Genomic DNA, 23,908 nt, shown 5'->3' on the forward strand with positions numbered 1-23,908 from the left:
ATTTAACAATTTTATTAGCATCTTTGCTTATTATGTACCTTAATCCATAGGATCTGCAGTGGGGAGAGAGTGTCCAGCTAACAGCTCGTGTCCCAGGCCCTGCCAAGGGCCTGAATCAATTAGCAAGAGAAGCAATGATGCAAATGCTCCAGGGTCACTCGGGATGCTGTTTGCCTGTTTGATAGAGAAAGCACGCCATAAATAACATCACACCTCAGGAAATCATTCCAGGAGACCCAGATACCGGTAAGGCTGCTGCCTGGGACGGAAGGAATCATTTGCTCATTGTGTGTATTTCCCCCATCATAGTCAATGGAAGATTTGTAGTAAAATCAAAGTATTTAAAAGGAGGACAGTATGTGGTAACGGAGGCATGTTTAGTAATTTTTTAGTACCAGAATCCATGATTTATTACCCAGAGTTAGAGCCAACTTTATTACAAAAATGACTTCACCCATAAAAACCTTATTCGGGGCTCTCAGGAGAATGCTGTAGTACCCAACAGGATTATTATCTAGCAAATATCCACAAACAATTCCCTCCTCAGTTTCATTTCTGCCCCCTTTCAAGGGGCAGGCTTCCCCCTTTACCTGCTGAAAAAGTGGGGTCCCAGGCAATGTTTTGTGCTCTTTCTGTGGTGATTTGCCTGGATGAGGCATTTATAAGCCAGAGCAAAAGCTGCCTCCAGGGTCTCAGTCACATCTTCCCCAACCTTGTGCCCTGAGGAATAATGAGCAGAAGACACCCACTCACCCTTCATTTCCTCCCTGCACAGAGCTTTCCCGCTCCCTGCACTCCCACCCACTCCTCCAGAGCTTGGATCCCCATCACCTCAGAGGGGCTGGCTGAAGCTCCCCCCCTTCTGATTGCCATGGTAACCACCGGCTGCACTAAAACTGCCAGGGCTGGGTGTCCAGGCTGGGTCCCCTGGGCGTACCAGGATCTGGGAACTAGCCCTCCATCTTATTAAACTCTGGTGTCAGCTCCTAGCAATTGTTTTAAATTTACACCCTCAGAGTGGCTTAGTGGGATTACATGTCCATTTGCATTAAAACAGGTTTCTGTCATTAAACTGCCATACAATAAGCTTCCTTGGGACAAATTAATGAGCTCTAAATATCATCAAGTAGAAGTTCACTTCACCAAGATGGCCAACAAAGGGGGCAAAAGGAAGTGGCTGCTCAGAAATCTTAGCCCAGGAGAAATGTAAGTGCCAACTACAGAAGGAGGTCTTGTCTGGGTCCTTCTTCACTGTGAGATAAGTGGTTCTGATTTAGAGCTGATCTGGGAGAGTTAGCAACATTATCTCTATTCACCAAGAGCCCACAGTTCACTTCCTAGTCCCTATTCCAAATACGCCTTTACCCTTGACTGTGTCTGCTGAAATTTGCCGATGGACCACTGGACCCTTTTCTTTGTGACAGTGTCTCAGTCTCATGTGCTTTACCCTGTCGTCTGTCTGTCCTTGTGGAACTTGGGTGCATCCAAGTTGCCTGGGAACAACAAGCACACAGCAGAGCACCACGTGTAGCTGGAATGAATGCTCCCAACTCTAAAATGCCTGGCTAGTTATTACGGGACTGTCTGGACCATCAATCAGGGACCTGGACCCTGGAACACTGGCCCTGATAAGGAGCACCCTACTCTCATCATCTAGAAGCAGAATAAGAACAGGGAACATGGGGCTTCCCTGGTGGCACAGTGGTTGAGAATCTGCCTGCTAATGCAGGGGACACGGGTTCGAACCCTGGTCTGGGAAGATCCCACATGCTGCGGAGCAACTAAGCCCGTGTGCCACAACTACTGAGCCTGCACGTCTGGAGCCTGTGCTCCACAACAAGAGAGGCTGCTATAGTGAGAGGCCCGCGCACCGCGATGAAGAGTGGCCCCCGCTCGCCGCAACTAGAGAAAGCCCTCGCACAGAAACGAAGACCCAACAGAGCCATAAATAAATAAATAAATAAATAAATGTTAGAGAATTGTGTGAGTTGGTTGTTAAACAGCCATTGTTAGAATTAAAAAAAAAAAAAAAAAAAAAAACAGGGGGGCTTCCCTGGTGGCGCAGTGGTTGAGAGTCTGCCTGCCAATGCAGGGGACACGGGTTCGCACCCTGGTCTGGGAGGATCCCACATGCCGAGGAGCAACTAGACCCGTGAGCCACAACTACTGAGCCTGCGCGTCTGGAGCCTGTGCTCCGCAACAAGAGAGGCCGCGATAGTGAGAGGCCCGCGCACCGCGATGAAGAGTGGCCCCCGCTTGCCGCAACTGGAGAAAGCCCTAGCACAGAAACGAAGACCCAACATAGCAATCAATCAATCAATCAATTAATAAAATCTTTAAAAAAAAAAAAAAAAAAAAAAAAAAAAAAAAAAGAACAGGGAACAGTTTTTAAGGATGGATTGTCCCTGCTCACAGGATTGCCAACACTTGCCCTTATAAATACATATCCGTGTCTAAGTATAAATTTTTCATCAAAAACAAGTAAATCAACCTCCAAACTTTCTTTTATGTAAAGGAGGAAAGACTCGCTGCTAGACAGACTTCCCGATCTGCAGAAGCTGTGATCTCATTTCTGTATAGTCTTAACAGGGGACAGTAATGTATGATTGAGACACTGCTATATTTAGGAATGACAAGATGGGCATTATTAATAGCTTAATTGACATTAAGGCAATTACCCCTACCCTTATTACAGTTTGTAGAATTACACAGAAAATATTGGATGAGGCCTTTTTTCCCCTAGAGCTACCCAAGAATACAGCATTTTATTTCATGCCAGATCCCTGCTTTGACATTAGATACTCAGCCATAGAATGATTCCAGTAAATCATTATAAATGCATTATAATAAAGATGTTATGAGCTATCAGATATTAACCCCCAACCCCTAAAGAGAGATAAATAGTCCAGTTGCATGATTCCCACTTTCGTTTCATAAGAAATAAGCTTTTGCAAAGAGCAACTGACTAATGAATTATAAAATGGTGTGTTGAGCTCAGATAATTAAACAATGCATTTTAGTGTCTAGTGCAGGATGAACACTAAATCAGACACAAATAAAAAGGGAAAAGCCTAAACCCAAAGCCCAGCTCCTATTTTCAAATAACATTAAGGTTGGTCTACAGTCCAGAAATGCTCAACTGTTTTCTTAACTGATTAGAGGGACTTATCAAGTATAAGATCAAGACACAAGTAGGTCAACGAAACCAAGAGTCAGAGCAAGAATTCTGGAGGTGCTAATTTCAGATAAACCTACAAGGTTATTTTAATGGAGATTTTACGTGGAGATTACCTTTCTTCCCAAAATGTTTAATGGAGCAAAAGTCTAGAAGAATCTGGAAGTTTCCAAGTTTCTTTATACTTTTATTTTTTATTTCTGAATTCGTAATAAAACATATTAGTTGTGGGGGGTGGAGTAGAAACTCTGGTAGTAATGATGATCTTGGTCTTGTAGTGCTGGAAAGACAAACAGGAGGTGGAGAGATACAGAGGTTGGTTTGGGTTCTAACCACTGTCCTCAGATTTGTCACCAAGTCCAGCCGGGCTCCATCTAGTGGTCAGCCTTGGATCACCATGAAGTTTTTGCCTTCCGTGGCCCCTGTATGGGGCTGGTTTGCCACTGACGCCCATTTTGGCATGTCCTGGGCTTGCCACAAGATTTGAAGCTGAGCTTAAGCACAGCTTGAATATGTATTTTAGTCTTCCAACCTCTCAAAGACATGGTGACTGCTTCAAGGCAGTCTTCTGTTTCTTGGTCAAACAGCACACCACTAATGACTGTGTGGACAAAATCAGAGATGCCCTTGGACTCCGAGTGGGCAATGATCACCTGTGCTGGTGAGCAGGACTTCCCTGGAGCACCTAGTACCTCATGTTCCACTTGGCATCCCTCTCCTGTGCTCCAGGCAAGCTAACCGCACAGCCCTGTGCCCCCTCCACTTCCCCAACCCCATGTGTCATCCTCAACTGACACATGCAACTGACCTCATCTTTCTAAGGCTTCTTTTCTTCAAGAGCAATATGAGGATTTTAATAATGCCTACCCACAGGGTTGTATGAACATTAAATGAGATTTGTTATACAAAAATCTATGTAAAATGCCTATTACAGAGTAAGCCCACAATTAAATGTTATTTATTTTTATTTTAGTTATCTTGTATTTTTTCTCTCCTGGTTCTTCTCTCTTCATTCTACCCTTACATCTTCCAGTTCTCTCTCTCTCTAGCTCCCTCTCTCTCTCTCTCTCACACACACACACACACACACACGCACACACATTTGCAAATCCCTGAAGGCAGACTCTGACTTATGCATTCAAGCATACCTTTCAGTGTCTAGCACAGTGTTTTGCTTAAGTTCACACTCCGTACATGTTTGCTACCCTAACAATATTAATAATATAATAGCTACTAGTAACATTTTCTGACCTCTTGGTATGAACCAGGCACTATGCTAAGTATCATCACCTCATTTAATTCTTACAACAGGCCTCTGAGACAAGTACCATTTTCATCCTCATTTTATGGGAAACTAAAGTTTAAACATGATCTGTATCTTGCTCAAGGTCACACAAAGCTCATAATTGGGCAGCCAAGATGCAAAGAATCAGCCTAGATTTGGAGTCTCAGCTCTTAATTTCCACTGTGTTGAGCTGATTTTGTCAGCTTTCTCCTCTTCCAGACTGGGCTCCATTAAGGCATCAGTCATGAGCATGTACTCACTCTTAGATGAATGACCCTTAGGATCTCAATCTTTGGTGTTTCAGGAAGTCCAGAAGTATATGCGACCTGTAGTTTACAGCTACCCAAAAGTCACTTGCCTGCAAACTCCTGGGTCGTTACATAAAACCATCCAAAAAGACTTTACAATTGCGTACCCTATAAAGTTAATTCCACTTTGAGAGAATGTGTCTGAGGGAGGTGATGCACTTAGTTATGTATTCAGGTTGGTGGCCACAGTAGATGGAGCTGTCCTGTCATCCTTGACAGCCTGGCTCACTGGCAGCCTCGCTCCATCACGCTGTCACAGGCCAGAGATGGCCTCCCCGTATTAGCTCAGAACAGTTATGCTTCCTGATGGTCCAAGCCTCACAAACCCCACACCTCCCTTAAAGAAGTAAATTAAAAGGAATATTTCAACCTTAGGGATGAATTATTTTAGTAATTTGAGATTGATGCTTTATTGGATAAAAGGACACACAGGGGTTTATTAAAAATGCTGCCTTCCTGCATAGCACAGGGAGATCAGCTCGGTGCTTTGTGTCCACCTAGAGGGGTGGGATAGGGAGGGTGGGAGGGAGACACAAGAGGGAGGGGATATGGGGATATACATATATGTATAGCTGATTCACTTTGTTATACAGCAGAAACTAACACACCATTGTAAAGCAATTATACTCCAATAAAGATGTCTAAAAAAATAAAAATAAAAATAAGCTTTAAAAAAATAAATTGCTGCCTTCACGTACAAGGATCTGTGGAAGAGGTTGCCTGAGGCGGTGAGGAGTTTGTGTAGCCAGAGAGATGCGCTTGTGAAACAGCAACCAGAGGGGCTAGGACTGAGGTCTGCTGCTGCAGAACATAGCCTGGCTATTTGTTGTACACTTGTCCTTCAGGCACAGCAGCCAGACATTTGGGATCTTCCGTAGTCTTCATTCAAACTTGCTGACCCTGAGCGCTGTGCTGGACACTACTAGGGTCACAAAGAGTCAGGGGTCCTCTCCTCTCAGGAGTATGGAGGCTACACAGCTCGGCTCCTTTGCGGTTGGATAGGCTGTGTGACTGGTCTGTTGTTGTAAGCAGAGGTACTGTATGTCACTTCCAGGCCAAAGCATTTTATTGTCAGAAGACCCTCCAGCTCTCTCCTCCTCTGTAGAAGTGAGCTTGGAAGCATGTGTTGAGATGACAGAGGGCCCAGTACCCTAGATTCCTAAATGACTTGGTGGAGCCGAGTCCTCCACAGGCCCACGTTGTACATCAGCAAGAAATAAACTTTTTTTGGATTAAGCCACCAACATTTGGAGGCTGTTTGTTACCACAGTAAAACCCAGACAACCCTGATCAATCCAGGAGCTGACTTTTTGTTCAGAAAATGTGGTCCTTCTTTCCAACTCTTAACACCTTTATCTTTTTTCCAATAACTTTATCCACTCATTCAGTGGTTTACACAGATTTTTTCATGCTTTTGGTATAATCTCGGATGCCTAAGATTGCCAAATGACACTTAATTGGGCAGAGTGGTGGTTTGTCCTTCGTCCACTGATGAATATTGGCACTGTGAAAGAAGTGGGGGAGAAGAAGACAAGAAGAAGACAAGATTGGACTTCTGAAAATAACATGGCAGAATGAGACAGTGAAACAGAAGGGGAAAATACAGAAAACGAAAAAAGAGAACAAGAGAGATAAAGAATGAAAAATAAATAAATAAATAAATATAGAAAAGACCAAAAAAAGAAAAGTAGAGAAAACAACAACAACACAAAAGATAGGAAGTTTATTTCAAGTTAGCTATAGCCAGTTGCTTGCAGTTGGATTCCACTCCAGAAGGTATCTCTCAGGATATCTTTGACCTTCAGCACCTAGTGTATGTGCCTAGCATGTCAGGGTCCTCAAGAAGTGTTGGCTGAAATCACAAATAAAGGAATGAATGAACCTTTGTTCTATAATCTTGGAAGCATGTATTGCTTGAACTGGTCTATGACTATGAATAGGCATTCCATCATACATTTAAAGTCAGTGGAAAAAGTGAGACGGGAACTAGAAATAATTGAGTTTGAATAGCTCCTCACAACCTTTAAACCTGAGACCTTGAAAAGAGCAACTATGAGGTCAGAACAATTATTCTTTGTCCTAGAAACAGGACATCACTGATGACTCAGAGCAGTCTGTTTAAGATAGTGTTTCAAATAAACTGGGTAGAAATGTCCTTGTTTTGTTTGCCTCTGGCTGGGCTGAACTGAGGGTACAGTGAGCATTGAGGTATCTATGGCCTTGATGTTGTGGAAGGTGACAGGAGGGAAATGGAATAAAATTTGCGGAATAATTTATTTTTGAAAAACTTCAAAGGGGGCAAGGAATAGCAATATTACCAGAGAGTTACTAAGAAGGTGGAGCTGGGAGGCATTCAACTGCCAAGTGGGAACCTCCAGTAGAATATTCACCTGGTTGGGGTAATTCACTTTCCAGAGATATATGAAAGGACTGTGGCAGGGCTGCCCCCCATTCAAGGACGCTCTCTAGTAAAGTCAAGGAAGCCTGTTCTAAGGATGTGGAAGGAAGTTAGCCCTTCCTCTGGGGGAAAGTATGAATCCAGTGTCTCCAGTCTGTGGACTTACTTGTGTGTGTGTTGTGTGTGTGTGTGTGTGTGCATGTGCATACACGCACACATGCTCATACACACTCATGCAAAGTTCAGATGTTTAGGACTTGTGATGGGAATGGAAAGAACCAAATAAGCAGAAAGCTGCTGCCTGGCAGGCTGAAGGAGGATGACGGGTGTGGGCAGGAAAACAACATTCTGCACAGTAGTAGGGTATCCTTGTGGATCACATGGAAACACAGCAAAAGTGCTATACCAGCTTGGCTGCAGTTTTAAAGAAAAGGATTATCTCTTGGGATGAACTTTCTCCTGGGGATGAACACACTCTCTGCATCCAGATTCAAATCCATCAACTTCCACCTGTCGTCTCAAGCTACACTCCTCTCCCATTTCTTATCAAAGGGACAAGCATTCTCGTTTCCTTGGCTCTAAATCACGAGCTTCTCCTCCTCATTCTTCCCTTCATTCAATCTCTTCCCCTTTAAAATGTTTCTTGGATTCACTCTTTTCCTCTCCCTGCCTGGGCATATATCTAGCTGGTCTACCTAATTCCAGATCATTGCCCTTCCTATAGGAAATATAAGACCCACATGCAAATAATGAAATACTATCCCATAATCCAAGACAGAAATGATGAGTGTTATGGTAACAATGGCCCTAAGTACTAGATTTCCCAGACACTTCAGATTTCATGTAGTTTTTAAAATTTTCAATACAGGTAATTTGTAAAATGCATATGTTGAAAGATAAAAATTTTAAAATATTATCTGATTTTTTTTGCATTTCTTTTTTTCCCTTTGACCTTCTTCCTCCCCTATTCACGCAGCTGACCATGTCTCTTGCTCTTTAGCTCAAGGAAGGGATGAAACAGCATTAAGCAGAAGAAGCATTTTCTTCCTGACTTGCGTATTTCAAAAGCACAGCCCCTTGGGGGGATAAAGACATCATTATTAGGGCAGAGGTGAAGGAGGAGGGAGCAGACATGAATATAAGCTAGGCTCTTCCTCTTCACCTCTAACCAAAGGGAAGACCCCCCACGATTGATGGAGGTAGAGGGAGTGAAATTGGTAAATTAGTATGGTTACTTTGGAGGTGAATTTGACAGTATTTGGTAAGATTGAAACTCTGGAGAAATTTTTACACATATATGTAAAGATGTTTGTACAAAAATGTTTCTTGCAGCATGACTTCTAAAGAAAAAAAAAACAACTTCTGACAACTTAAATGTTCAATCACAGAAGAGGGAATAAATTAAATGTGGAATTTTGGGTCAACCATAGACTATTCTTTTTGGTTTGTTTTTTTTTCTAACTTTTCATTTTATATTAGAGTATAGCCAATTAAAAACGTGATAGTTTCAGGTGCACAGCAAAGGAATTCAGCCATACATATACATGTATCCATTCTCCCCCAAACTCCCCTCCCATCCTGTATAGCAATTCAAAGACATTGTTTAAACAACAGGAAGAAATTATAGGGAAATCTAGACCTTAGAATCCAACTGCCTGATAAGGCTTAAGACTTGAAATATAAGTGCCTCGTTTTACAGATGAGAAGGAAGAGGGGCCTGAAGTTAAATGGTTTCTCAAAACCAGCCTGTTGTTTACATTTCTGACCTGGCGTTTTTTCCATGATGTCATCTGATACCCCAAGCTGCCTGGTATAGTTTTCAGTCTATTCCAGGAAGTAGAAAGTTGTTCCCTCTGATCTCCCCAGTATGCTAGCACAGAAGAACAAGAAGAGGAGGGGAGAGGGGAGGAAGAAGAGGAGAAAGAGAGATGTCACCTCTTGCTCTTGAGGTCACAGTCCAGATGAAAAGCAGGATCAAAACTGGAAGCCATAAAAGCCCCCTAAGTAACCAGTTCTCATATTTCCTACATTCATACCTAAGGGGTCTCCCGGTCCTCTCTGGATCTCCATTTTCTTATTAGCAAAACAAGGGGTTCAACTAGAAGAATTATATCCACCCTTAAATTCAAAATATTATCCTTGCAACGAATCTACTTCTAGGTATAGAATCTGGCTGTCTAGATCGTCACTGTTGAAATCTTCATCCATAAAATAATTTTTCATCCACTTTCCCAAATCTTTTGTCCACACCCTAAAATTTTCCCCTGGTTAATCAAACCTAGAGACCATATTTGATGCTTCTTTTCCAATATAATGTTTAATTCTCAACACTCCTAAAAACTTGTGGGAAGGATCTTCTGTCTCAGCTTTCAAGAGAGGCACTAAATAAAAATCTCAACACTAAATGTCAATCCCAGCAGTTTTTCAAAGACTGGCAGCCCGATGTCAGTGAAATGGCCTTGGCTCCATCTCTGTGAAAGCCTGAGGTGGGAGTGGAAGTCGTCACAGCCCTGGCGCTGGCCTCCTGGCATGATCTGGTGGGCCGAATGGGAGTGGGAGTCAGGAACTCCACGTAAAGTACTAATTGTGTGACTGACTTGGGCTGTGACATTGGAGGAAACTGTTCCACCTCCAGGCTTCTTCTGCAAAGGAAGAAAAAGCTGTAAAGAGAAGAAGTTCTCTGAAAAGCACATTACATTCTACAGGCCAAATGTTACAGTCACTAGGGAAGCAAAAGGAGACTCAGCTTCTTCCTCAGCCACGACTGTATCCTTCTGGGTGTCCCCAGCCACATTGCCAGTGGCAGGATTTCAGAGTGTCACAGCCCAGCCGTCAGAAACACATCGACTCTTACGCAAATGGCTCAAATTCACTTTTCACTTTTAAAGTAACACACTTTTTACAATTATTAATGGTTTAGTTGTGTGACCACCCATGAGTGAAGGGCATTTCCCTCTCCCACATCTTTAATGGAAATAATTAATGAGGTGTTAGAAATTAACAACAATTAACAGTGCATAGGAACAAAGGCAGAAGGTCAGAGACTCCAAAGAAATACAATTTAGCTTCTCAGGTAGAATCTTGCGGTTTCAAGGAGGGAGACCCCAGGAGCATTTTCCCTGTTACACAGGTTGCCATTATACTGATCTTCCAAATGGGAAAAAATACAGACAATGGTTCTAGTAGTCTTACATCTTAACAGTACAGATTTCTCTGATGAATTCTGAGAATTCCTAGCCTTGGTACATCTCTCTCGGACACAAATACAGCTGTCACTCCAGAACATGGGCCCAAACACTGTCATTTTTTAAGATTAAGCATGTTAATGGAAGGAAGTAAACTAGCTGGCACTTCCATCAAGCTTATTCATTTTGCTGAACAAACAAAACAGTATAACATATTACATTTTTCAGCTTAGTGTTAATAAGCATTGCTTGATATATAGAGCAGACATAATTTAGCAATAGCATGATCATTTTAGATTGTATTGGATTCTAGTGGATTTCTGGTAATAACTGCCACTTTCAGTAATTATTAACATACATCAATTATACAAATTACATGTGTGTGTGTCTGTTTTTTTATGTTTAGCCATAGGATCCCTGCAAGCATTATTGCTATATATAGGTAAATTCATAAATAAATTGCCTTAACTTTATCTACCTGATAGATAAGTACCAAAGAATGTTACCACTGAGGTATTGGGTCTCCCAGCTTCATGCTATGCATCTTTTCCCATTTTCTAAAACACAGCCAGAAGTCCTTGAGCCAAAGTCTCACATATATCCCCAATGTTGAAAATAAACTCAGAGAAAGTGAGTCAAGCTCAAATATACAAACTGATGATCTCACCAAGGATATCCACCAAGGATATCCTACTAGAGAACGGGCATGGGATAGATCTATTCTGCTTCCACCCACAAACTAACTACAATTATAATTACATTACCTGTAATTATAAACATAATTAATTATATTCCTGCAGTGCTTTAGAGCTTACAAAGTACATTCACAGACATTAATTATTTAACCTCATCAGTACTCTGTGAGGCAGGCAGAGCAAAAAACCCACAGAATGGCACCAAGGGCTTCTCACTGAGCCCAGATCTGTTGCCTCCAGGTGGCCATTTCCTTCTCTCTCTCTCTCTCTCTCGTGATTATCTCCTTAAACCAAGCTTATGCTGAAAGTGAGAAAAGATCCCAATTTCTAGAGACAGTGATGGCTCTGGCTTCTTGGTCAAGCAACTTCCAAACAAACCAGCACAAGTGGTGTTCAGAGAAGGAATGAGCCAGAATTTGTGGGAGGGGGTACCAGTCACAGTGACCTCAAGGCCCAGGTTTTGTCCAGTATGCAGGATCAGTTGGCACGTCCAGAGCCACGGTGCATGTTTTCACGGACAAGAGTCATTAGCAGAATGACAGACTTTGGGAGCTAGAAGAGCAAATATCTATGGTGCCTCTAAGAGGTGCACCTTGTTGGGAATGCCAAGAGTAAGTCAGAGCCCCACGCAGCCTTGGTAACGGGAGAGACCCTTGTCATAACACCATGCAGTTCAGCCCTTGGCTTTTGCAGGTTAGAAGCTCAAATGTACAGCCTTCTGCCCGCCTTTCAAGGTTCTCCCCCCCTCCCCACCTCTCAAAATCCAACCTGCCACATCTCTCTAGGCTTACTTCCCCTTATGCCTTCATATCCCATCCACTCACCATCTCACAACCAAGCCACTTCCTATACCTTCCAACGCCGTGCTGGGCTCCGTGTTGCGGGGCTCCCGACCCCGCCCATCCTTCAAGTCCCAGCCCAAGGCCTGCCTCCTCCGATAGAAGGGAAAGTAGATGTTGGCCCTTTTGTTGAGAACTTAAGAGTTTCCTTGGCAAAGAAATTTGTACTCAAATAACTACAATAGAAGTTGTAAGGTGTTCAGGGCCCTAAAACAGTGCTACTTAAGGTGTGAATGAGCGAGGTCAATAGTACCTCGGAACTGGTTAGAAACGTGAACTCTTGGGTCCCACCCTAGACCTACTGAATTAGGATCTTCAGGGCTAGGAATCAGTATTTTAACTAGCCCTTTAGGTGAATAAGACGTCTGCTAAAGTTTGAGAACCGCTGCCTTAAAAGGAGATTTTTATGCCAAGTCAGAAGAGGAAGTACTTCTAGGAGATGGCCCTATAGGACTGATAGGATTCAGACGCCTGGAGATGGGTAACAGGCATTCCAAAGGTGAAGGCAATGGGAGCAGAGGCCTGATCCAGGGGGGTGGTCTGGGAACAGCAAGGACTTCCATATGGCCAGCATCTAGGATGGCTGCAAGAGTTGCTGGTAACTTTCAGTAATAACATATTAATGTTATTAAATAATAACAATAATAATAATAACAGTTAACATTTACTAAGCCCTTATCATGTGCCATGTAGATTTCTAGATGTTATTCTAGAATATTCTTTCTCACCAACAACCCTATTGAGCAGAAAGTGTTTATTAGATGATCCCCATTTAAACATAAGGAAAGGGAGACTTGGAGAAAGTAATGAAACTGCCCAAGTCATACAACTTGGGTTTGAATTTTCACAGCAATGAGGATATAGGTTGAGTTTTAAGCTTGGCAGTCACAGCTTGACTATAAGGCAATTTGAGAACCATATAGGGATGACTGACACACAGACAATTCAGTGGCAAGGAGACCGGTTGATAGCCATAATCCGAGAGAGAGAGGAAAGGGAGCAAGGATTAGCACTGGGGCAATGGGAATGAAAAGAAAGGGGCAGGTTCCAGACAGCATAGGGTCCGAGGAACAGGACTTGACAAGGGATGAGATGGACAGGGCAAAGGACAGACTGGAGTCAAAAACTATTCTGGGAGCTTAGTCTGGGAGGAAACTGGAATCATTAACCAAAGAAGAAAACAACAATAATAACAACAAACACATCACCCTCTTCTTCATATTGGACTGTATTTATCAAATACTTATACTCCAGATACTATTTTAAGAGTTTTAGATAAATCAGGTCATATTCTTTTTACAACAATCTTAAGATGTAGTTACTATTATCTCCATTTTACAGATGAGAAAACTTATTCTACTGTCAAATGAAATAGCACTGGTATCTTTTCAGTGATTGGAATATTTGTTCCTTGAAAGAATTCAAACAGGTTTCTTCCAAACTTGGAAGCAAACAGAACACAGCCAAGTAAAGCAAGGTTATTTAACCCAGTAGTTGCCAACTTTCTTCATGCACCAGAATCGCCTGTGGAGCTTTCCAAATGTGCCAGTGCTGGGGCTCCACACCCAGAGATCAGGATTTAGTTGGTCTGGGGTGACACCAGGGCAGCATTTCTCATTTGTTGTTTAAAGATCCCACAGCTGTTTAATGTGTAGACAGTGCTGGGACTACAGAATTGGCCAATGGACAAGCATTTATCGCTTACCTACTAGGTGATAGGTGCTGTGCTCCATGCAGTGGTAGATGCCAAGGTGAATAAGATGCTGCACTAGCCCTAGGAGTTGATATCTTCCAGGATCTGCATAAGACTAAGAGGGAAGACAGAAACAATGTTAGGGAGCAGAACAAAGGAGGTGGATTCAGCTAATGACACAGAATTAATCCCTGGAGCCTGAAGGAGAATCAGGGAGGACTCAAGAAGGACAGTGTTTATACTAAATAAAGCAGATAAGGAAACCATCAGAGATTGCTGTGTAAAGTTATGCGCCCCCTTTGGAGGTTAAATGGTGTAGACCAATTTGTCATCTTCTGCTTCCTTTCTTTGCAAGAGGAGCTCTGAATGGTTTAAGTATCCAGGTCTGGGTCAGGCCCTGGCGCCTACACTGCTGATGGTGGGACATGTCTTTCTCCTGGCCAATGGGAAAAGAAGGAAAACATTTCAGGAGCTGCTGAATCCCAGTGTCTTTATTTGAACTTCCCTGGACCAGGCAAGTTAGTGGTATTTATGGCTTAAAAGAATTTCCAGCTGTAAGTTTATCTTCTTGTTAAAAATCAGCCATCCCCTACCCCAAACAACCAAAGACAATAAATCAAGGCTTAAGTAAGAAGCAAAGACTTATCTCTACAAATAGGAATCCCTATGGTTGCTAACATACTATTTTTTTAGTATCAGGCATCCTAAGAGGTTAAGTGATTTGTGGGTGGGGGTGAGCTTCCCTTCAACTCGGTACACAGAAGGCGTGGAAATGAGACCAGATGTTGTCTGAGTTAAGGGAAGAAGAGTTGGGCTAACATTTCCTGATGAGTTCCAGGGCCTAGTCAAGGTTTTACCTCTCCCAAATGACACACACTGGGGCTGCTGTTATTCTTAACTGATTCTGCCAATTGATGACTATCCTCTCCAGTCTAGTTCCTTTCTCTTTCACAGAAACAATGGTGTCAAAACAAGCAAGTCTCATTCCTGAATACTGAACGGATGTACAGTTCTGTCATTGTCATCGAGGGGATAACAGCAGAGTATGGTGGCCGCCAACTGGTGCAATAAGCTACTACTATTTTATCAAAATGTAAAAAAAAAGGAAAAGGTGCTATTTGATGCTCACTGACCTCAAATATCCTCTTCCAAGAAGGATCTGTGCTCTTCTTGTTCACACCTGGGCTCAAGTATAGCATCAATGATGGGCCCAGATAATGGCCTTTCTACCCTAACACCCAAATTGTGCTCACTCCCCATCCACATTGTATCACAAGAGTTGGGGGTGTCATTTTCCCCCTGTTCAAGGTCAGCCTTATTCATGGGTACAGTAGAAGGAGCCCATGTAAATAGAAGGCCTTTTACATCAAATATGTTTACTGGTCTGTCAATGTCACATTGTCTGAAATGTTTTCTTTTCTGAACAATTTCTGAATAATCTTTGGCAATATTTTCTTTTGGAAAATTTGGGAGGATTGCTTACTCTCTCAGAATGTCATTTAAAATGCATATACTCTTTGGGACTTTGGTTCCACATCTTAAGCCACTTTCTATTATTTATTCCCCATGATACAGCAAGTTTTCCAGTACTATTTATACTAGTAATAATACACACACACAGAGTGGTTGAGTTTAATTTAAAACCTACAAGTCATCTTCATGGAAATTACTTATTCTTCACAAACACTATTCCATGTGGGCAGATTGAGCCTTAACTTCCCCGTATTAGAAAAGTAGCTGCCTTTCTCCTCGGAATGCTCTTGGCTCTGTCTGTGGTGTAGGATAGGGTGAAAAGTCAGGAGAAGGGAAACGAGCTGTCATCAGCAAAAGTTTTTTCCAGGGAAAGTTAAGCATTCACTCAGTTTTTCTTCCTTTCACAAAGGGAAGTGCACATTGCTGGGGTCCTCCAAAGCTCAAAGGGAAATCTATATGATTCTTTTTCCCTGACAAAGTTTTCTCCCACCCCACCCCTTTTCTTGGGAAATTTAAAAAACACAGAAAAGTTAAACTCTCACACTCATACTTCCCAGAGTTAACAACTATTAACATCTGGTCATATTTTCCTCCAAGTTTTTTTAAAGAAATAATATGTTTCAGATTTCAAATTCCATCCCTTTCAACCAGTCCACTCCTCCCACACCCACACCCAAGGGAAAGAAAGCCACTTTCATGAGTTGGGTGTGGATCTTTCCAATCTATTAAAAATATATATGTTTTATACACTTATGTATGCAACAAGTAATATATAGTATTACTTTCTACATGTATTTTGTTATTTAAATAAATGACATCATTCTTTATAGTGTCTGCAACTTGCTTTTCTCCCCCACTATTTAGCATTAGGTTTTTGGCAATCTATCCAAGTTGAGGTATGTAGATCTATTTCGCCTCTTTCCATTATGTATATATCACATTTCCAATTCACTACTGATGAATATTTAGGTTCTTTCCAGTTTTTCACTATTTTCTGCCATGCTGCAACAAACATTCTTGTGCATGTCTCTTTGTACACACATACAACGGTTTTTGTAGGAAATATATTCAGTAGTAGAATTTATGGGCCTAGTGTATGCACAATTTCTATTTTACTTAGGTTCTGCCAAAAGACTGAAAGAGACTATATTGATTTACATTCCCACCAGCAGAAGGTGACTGGACCATTTCCCCCCCATACTGGTCAATACATGATATCAATATTATCAGACATTTAATTTTTTTCCAATTGAATGGTTAAAAAAAATGGCTAAGTATTGGTTTTATTTCTCATCTCCATGGCTATTAGTAAGTTTAATTATCTTCTCATAGGTTTATTGTCAATAGCAGTTTTCTTTTATCATATCCTTTTCTTATTTTTTATTGGATTATTATATTTTTATTACTAGTTTGTAAGGGTTTCACATGTACCTTGGATAGTAATCTTTTGCATATGATATACATCCTCTTTTAAAATAAATCTTCTTTTCTTATTTTTGAATTGGTAATATATTCACATGGTAAAACCTAAAGAGTTACAAGAGTACAATGTGAAAAGTATCTTTCTAGGTCTATTACCCTCCCCCCCCCCCATTCATTTTACCTTCTTGGAGAAAAGCAATGTTCTAGTGCACCCTTCCAAAGAGTTCTATGCATATGCAAAAAAATAGTTTCTATGTTCTTCTACAATTACTTTTTGTAAACTCATAAGATAGCATACTACACATTCATTCTGCATCTTGCTTTTTTTCACTTAAAGATATCTTAAAGATCATTCTAAATCAGTTTACATTCCTTCTCTTTTCCATTTTATTTCATTTTATTTATTATTTTTGGCTGCAGTCTTCTTTTATAATGATGGACCAAAAATTTTTTTTTTTTAAACATCTTTATTGGAGTATAATTGCTTTACAATGGTGTGTTAGTTTCTGCTTTATAACAAAGTGAATCAGTTATACATATACATATGTTCCCATATCTCTTCCCTCTTGCATCTCCCTCCCTCCCACCCTCCCTATCCCACCCCTCTAGGTGGTCACAAAGCACCGAGCTGATCTCCCTGTGCTATGCGGCTGCTTCCCACTAGCTATCTATTTTACATTTGGTAGTGTATATATGTCCATGACACTCTTTCACCCTGTCACATCTTACCCCTCCCCCTCCCCATATCCTCAAGTCCATTCTCTAGTAGGTCTGTGTCTTTACTCCCGTCTTGCCACTAGGTTCTTCATGACCTTTTTTTCCCCCTTAGATTCCATATATATGTGTTAGCATACTGTATTTGTTTTTCTCTTTCTGACTTACTTCACTCTGTATGACAGACTCTAACTCCATCCACCTCACTACAAATACCTCCATTTCATTTCTTTTTATGGCTGAGTAATATTCCATTGTATATATGTGCCACATCTTCTTTAACCATTCATCTGATGATGGACACTTAGGTTGCTTCCATGTCCTGGCTATTGTAAATAGAGCTGCAATGAACATTTTGGTACATGACTCTTTTTGAATTATGATTTTCTCAGGGTATGTGCCCAGTAGTGGGATTGCTGGGTCGTACGGTAGTTCTATTTTTAGTTTTTTAAGGAACCTCCATACTGTTCTCCATAGTGGCTGTATCAATTTACATTCCCACCAACAGTGCAAGAGTGTTCCCTTTTCTCCACACCCTCTCCAGCATTTATTGTTTCTAGATTTTTTGATGATGGCCATTCTGACCGGTGTGAGATGATATCTCATTGTAGTTTTGATTTGCATTTCTCTAATGATTAATGATGTTGAGCATTCTTTCATGTGTCTGTTGGCAATCTGTATATCTTCTTTGGAGAAATGTCTATTTAGGTCTTCTGCCCATTTTTGGATTGGGTTGTTTGGTTTTTTGTTATTGAGCTGCATGAGCTGCTTGTAAATTTTAGAGATTAATCCTTTGTCAGTTGCTTCATTTGCAAATATTTTCTCCCATTCTGAGGGTTGTCTTTTCGTCTTGTTTATGGTTTCCTTTGCTGTGCAAAAGCTTCTAAGTTTCATTAGGTCCCATTTGTTTATTTGTGTTTTTATTTCCATTTCTCTAGGAGCTGGGTCAAAAAGGATCTTGCTGTGATTTATGTCATAGAGTGTTCTGCCTATGTTTTCCTCTAAGAGTTTGATAGTGTCTGGCCTTACACTTAGGTCTTTAATCCATTTTGAGTTTATTTTTGTGTATGGTGTCAGGGAGTGTTCTAATTTCATTCTTTTACATGTAGCTGTCCAGTTTTCCCAGCACCACTTATTGAAGAGGCTGTCTTTTCTCCACTGTATATGCTTGCCTCCTTTATCAAAGATAAGGTGACCATATGTGCATGGGTTTATCTCTGGGCTTTCTATCCTGTTCCACTGATCTATATTTCTGTTTTTGTGCCAGTACCAAACTGTCTTGATAACTGTAGCTTTGTAATATAGTCTGAAGTCAGGGAGCCTGATTCCTCCAGCTCCATTTTTCATTCTCAAGATTGCTTTGGCTATTCGGGGTCTTTTGTGTTTCCTGGACCAAAATTTATTTAACTAGTTCCTACTGATTGACCTTTATGTTGCTTCCAATTTTTTATTATTAAAACTTGTGTTTCTTATACATATATTATTTTATACATATACAAATACCGGTAGGGTAAATTATCAGAAGTAAAAGTACTAGTTAAAGCTAAGTGTTTTTTAAATTTTAATAGGTATTACCAAATTATCCTCTGTAGAGGCCGTACCAAATTACACTCCCACCAGCAATGTAGGTGTCACTTGTCTTTTTTAAAGATTAATATAATAATAACAGATAACATTTATTGAATGTTTATTATAGGCCAGGCATAGCTATAAATCCATTGCTTTTTTAAAGAAATCCATTGTATTTTAAAGAAATCATTATGGAAAATGTCAAATGTGAATAAAAGAAAAGAAGGTAATGAACTCCCACATACCCCTCACCCAGCTTCAATAATTAAGAACATATCTACAGTGCTGTACGTCAATTATGTCTCAATAAAACTGGAAGAAAAAAAAAAAGAACATATGGCAAATCTCCTTTTATCTATATATCCACCCCCATTCTCTTCTCCACATACTTGTTGGATTATTTTAAAGCAAATGCCAGGCATTGTATCATTTCATTCATAAATATTTCAATAGCATCTCTAAGATATATGGATTTTTTAAAAAGTAACCAGTGTCATTATCATGCCATAAACATTAACAATAATTTTTTATGGTCACTTAGTCACCAGTCAGTACACAGATCTCCCCAACCAACCCACTAACATCTTTTTACATTTGGTTTCTTTGAATCAGAGTCCAAACAAGGTCCACACATTTCATTTGGTTGCTACGTCTCTTAAATTTCTTTTAGTTCCTAACAGCCCTCCTCCCCCTTGTTTTCTCACATTTATTAAAGAAAAAAGTGTCAAGGTGGTCAAAAGTTATAACTTCTAGTTATAAAATAAATAAGTCATAGTGATGTAATGTACATCATGGTGACTATAGTTAACAACACTGTATTGTATATTTGAAAGGAGCTAAGACAGTAGATCTTAAAATTCCCATCACAAGAAAAAAATTGTAACTATGTGTGACAATGGACGCTAACTAGACTTATTATGATGATCATGTATATATATAAAATTTAAGGTTGAACACCTGAAACTAATATAATGTTATATGTCAGTGATACCTCAATAAAAAGAAAAGTGCCATTTGTTCTGTTCGATTGTATTTTAATTTTGTTTATAATGGGTTTTATTTGTTAGTTTGTTGCCATATGAAAGAATTAAATTTTGCTGTAGTCAAATTTAAGTACCTTTTCCTCTATAGTGCATGTTTTTGTATCTTATTAAAGAAAGCCTTTCCCACTCCAAGAAAAAAATTGTTTTCCACATAGGTTTAGAGTAATGTGATTTACATTTTAGGCCTTTAATCCATCTAGAATTTATATTTGCATATGATATAAAGTAGAAATCTCATTTTTTTTTCCCATGGGGTAGGTCTATTCTATACCCTTTCTTCAGTGATTTGCAATGTTATCTCTGATATAATGCGTGGCTCTGTTTATAAGCTCTCTCCTTTTGACTGATCTATTTATCTGATTTGACTCTAATACCTCACTATTTTAATGACTATAGCTTTGTAATATGACAGGCCATTGTTAGGACAAATTTGGTTTCAAATTTTTTAATGTGCAATAAAATCAGGCTAATCAGAGCCCTCATATGTCCAAAAAATGATGGACTTTGGTTTAGGAGGATAATGACATTTTACAGGCTGCTGGAATTGAGGTAGGAGTCCATGTTGTGCTAACAGATAACATTTAAAAGCTAGATTTACTTTGTTTGGAAAGGTTTCATGTAGTTCTTCCATAAGTACTGTACTTTCATAATGTCTTCTCAGATCACAAAGGATTTCACCCTTTCTTCCTCTTCTCCTCCTCCATCCTAATCCACATGTGTGGGCAGAGAGAAAGGGAGAGAGAGCTCATGAATCCAGGAGGCGAGTGAGGGTAAACATGCAAATCTTTGGTTTATAGATTAAGAATAAGATTAAGATTAAGAATAAGAAGTGGGAGAGGGTCAAGCCCCAAGTCACAGGACTCTTGTTATTTGCTATCCTGCCAACTACTAAATTTAGTAGATTTCAATGCCTCAAAGAGCCGATAGCTGGTCATGATTAATTTATCAGATACCTACTGCTTGACCAGTCTTGAAGAGGTGGGAGGGATGGAGCACTGAATGTACTGATCAGCTCTCAGATGAGAAAGGAGTGTTCTTGCCTCAAGGAAAGAACATGAAGAGCCCCAGACACAGAGACCTGTCTCATTTCCTTGAGGCTGTTTGAGGGAATGACTTCCACCCTGCCTCAGCGTGAGCTCCACACCACAAGAGCAAACACTGCTTTTTTCACTCTAAGCGTTCAAAGAACTTTGTACATCTTCCTTAAGGCTAATTAAATGTTTTCACGGTAAAGCATACGTAGGTCCAGAATCAAAGAAAATACACTTGATAAAAATTAACTCAGGGTACAGCACATTATTTGAGATGTGGTTTTTATACATTGTGCAGAGAAAAAGACCTGGTTGCATTTCTAGTCTCTGACTTGATGAAGCCCAAAAGATAATAGGCAATTTCACAGCCAAGACAGCTAAAGAGGATGCTGTCTCTTTGGAAACTTAAAGAGTAAAAGCAGAAAATCAACTAATGCTATATTCTACATGGTATACAGCAAAGAGTGATGCTGCCAGTGATTCACTATCACAGGGACATGAGGCTTTTGTTTGGCAGAAGAAGACCAATGAATAGGACTCTTAATCAGTCATCCAACAAATATTTACTGCTCCCTATAATACTGAGGAATCCATAGTGGACAAGACATACATGTGCCATCTTTCATGGAATTCCCATTCTAGAGCTGAAAAGGCAAACAAGTAAATAAATGGCAAGCTTCAATAACTAGTATGAAGGAAACAGACAAAGGGCTGAGGTACATGCCAAATACAGGGAACCTGTATTATGTCGGGTGCTTAGGGAAGGCTTATCCGAGGAGCAACACTTAGGTTGAGACATGAGGGAGGCAAAGGAGCTGGCTAAGCAAAGACCAGAGAGTGGAAAGTTCCTAGCAAGTGAATAGGCCCTGAAATGTGCAGAGGCTTGGCAGGCGGAGGAGCTGACTGGAAAGCAGAGAGGTGGGGCCTGCTGACACCAGCTGACAGCGCAGTGGTAGGAGGTGGTTGCTGGAGATAGGTCCTGGCCGGGTGGTGCCAGGTCTTGGAGGCCAAGGTAATTCATTCACACTTTTACCCAAAGAGCAACAGAAATCCTCGGGCAGTTCTTTAGCAGGAAAGTGACACAACCTGGTTTACGTTTTACAAAAATCTATCTGCTCTGTGCAGAATAGATGAGAGGGCAGATGTTTACGTGAGAAGAGATGGTGGCTTGGACTAGGGTGGGAAAGTGAAGAGGCAGAAAATGGTTGGATTCCATTTGGAAATGGACTAGACTAGTCTTGTTGGCAGACTCTATAGAGAGGGTGAAGAAAAGGGTGAATCCAAGATGACTATTAGGTCCTTCGCTTGAGGAGCTGGGTGGATGAGAGTGCCTTTTCCCCATATGGGAAAGACTGGGTAAGGGAGGGCATAGACTGGAAGTGGAAATTAAGTGGTCCCTTTGGACAAGTTTAATTTGTGGGTATATGATTCTGAAATTCGGAGGAGAGGTTTGGGCTAACAAGAAAAATTGGGGAGTTGTCAGCATATAAAAGATACTGGACATGGGAAGTAAAGAGGTGATCTAAGGAGAGAGTTTGGAGATAAACAAGAAGAGGGACAAGAATCAAAATCTGAGGAGCATCAACAAAAGGTGAGGAGTTCACCCAATGGCCTGTGAAGGAAAAGGAAAAATAGTAGAGTGTGTTGTTATGGAAATCAAAAAAAAGAAAGCATTTCAAGAAGGATGGAGAGGTTAGCTTTGTTGAATACTGCCAGGATCCTCAGAGAGTAGGACTGAGGGATTAAGCAAGGCGAACCTGCCCCGGATTCTAGCTCCTAGGAGGTGGTTTCTCAGAAGGCTTCGGCTCCTCTGTGTGATTATACACCCGAAGTTCAGGGATTTACTTAACAAAAGGATTTGTCAGCCAACCTCCCACCTGGGGCTTACCAGCTTTGAGGCAAACTCCGACCAAGACCATCACAGGAGATCAGAAACCGAGCACCTCATCCCTGCATCACTGCCCTGCTCCTCACTGGCTGTCATAAGGTCAGACTTCCTAGCTCTGGTCTTACGCACTACTTCAAGACTATTCAAATATGCTCAAACCTGGCATCACATTTTTCAGGAAAATTTATCACAACCTATTAAAATTTAAAACTTTCATGTACTCTGACCTGGCATTTTTGCTTCTATGTATCTCACAAGAGCTAAGATCGAGGTTCAAGGTTGTTCCAATCTGCAGTATTGTTTGCAATAGTAAAAACTTGGAACAACTTAAATGTCCACTCATAGAGAGGTGCTAAATATTAAAGTATGACCTATCAATACAGTTGAACGTTATGGAGCCATTGGGAAAAAATGTAGTCTTTCTAGATGTGCTGACACGGACAGGTTACCAGGAGACACTGTGGTGCTGCTTGCCCAGCATGCACTTCCTTCTCCTTGCCTTCTAACAGATCCCCAGTTTTGTTCTGGTCACCATCCCCTCCCCAAGGCAGCTCATGCGACTCAGGCTTTAGCCAATCCATGCTTTCCCCTAGAAATTCTAAATGTGAAGATCCTCAGAGAAAGAAGGAAGGGATGGTGGTAGGGAAGAGCCACCCACCAGAAGGTGGGAATCACCAATCAAAGTGCACAGAGAACCCAGCACTGGACCCCAGATTATAGGAGATTACAGCATTTTAGAGATAAACTGTCTAGCACCTTACATATAAAACATTCTACTTATGTTTGATCTCTATAAATGTAAAAAGTGTGTTATTTTTAACAGCTAACCAAAAGATGCTGCATCTTCACAAGCTGTGACACTTGCTACCTCATAAACGTTTATCTTTTCTCCAGGGTGATGTTACACAGTGTGATGTTACACAGTGTGAATGAAAACCCTTCAGTGTGGGAAAGAGGAATCAGGACTTCTGTTGTTAGAAAAGAAAAATGTGGACAGGGTAATATCTGCAGACTGAGGATGCTCATAAACTTTATCTGAAATAAAATGTGATACTCATGAATAAAACAGATTTTAAAAATGTGAAGATTCTCTCCAAATCGGTTCTCAACTCCGTAGCCAAAGAGATTTTTAAAAACCTAATCACTTCACCTTCTTCTTCTTGCCCTTGGAATAAAGATCAAAATCCTTT

The 23,908-nt window shown here is 40.8% G+C and overlaps 1 long non-coding RNA gene across 1 annotated transcript in view; it reads right to left on the reverse strand.

Annotated features, from left to right (window-relative positions):
- Window positions 1-9,752: 9,752 nt before the first annotated feature.
- The window catches only part of LOC118898163, a 362,799-nt gene continuing 348,643 nt past the window's right edge, over window positions 9,753-23,908 (reverse strand). Inside the window, exons 5-6 of the long non-coding RNA XR_005020630.1 lie at window positions 13,591-13,693; window positions 9,753-9,808 (exon numbers count right to left, since the gene is read on the reverse strand). This is a non-coding gene — a long non-coding RNA (uncharacterized LOC118898163). The remainder of the gene's footprint in view (window positions 9,809-13,590; window positions 13,694-23,908) is intronic.

The sequence above is a fragment of the Balaenoptera musculus genome, chromosome 7, assembly GCF_009873245.2.
Source record: "Balaenoptera musculus isolate JJ_BM4_2016_0621 chromosome 7, mBalMus1.pri.v3, whole genome shotgun sequence".
Lineage (NCBI taxonomy): Eukaryota > Metazoa > Chordata > Mammalia > Artiodactyla > Balaenopteridae > Balaenoptera > Balaenoptera musculus.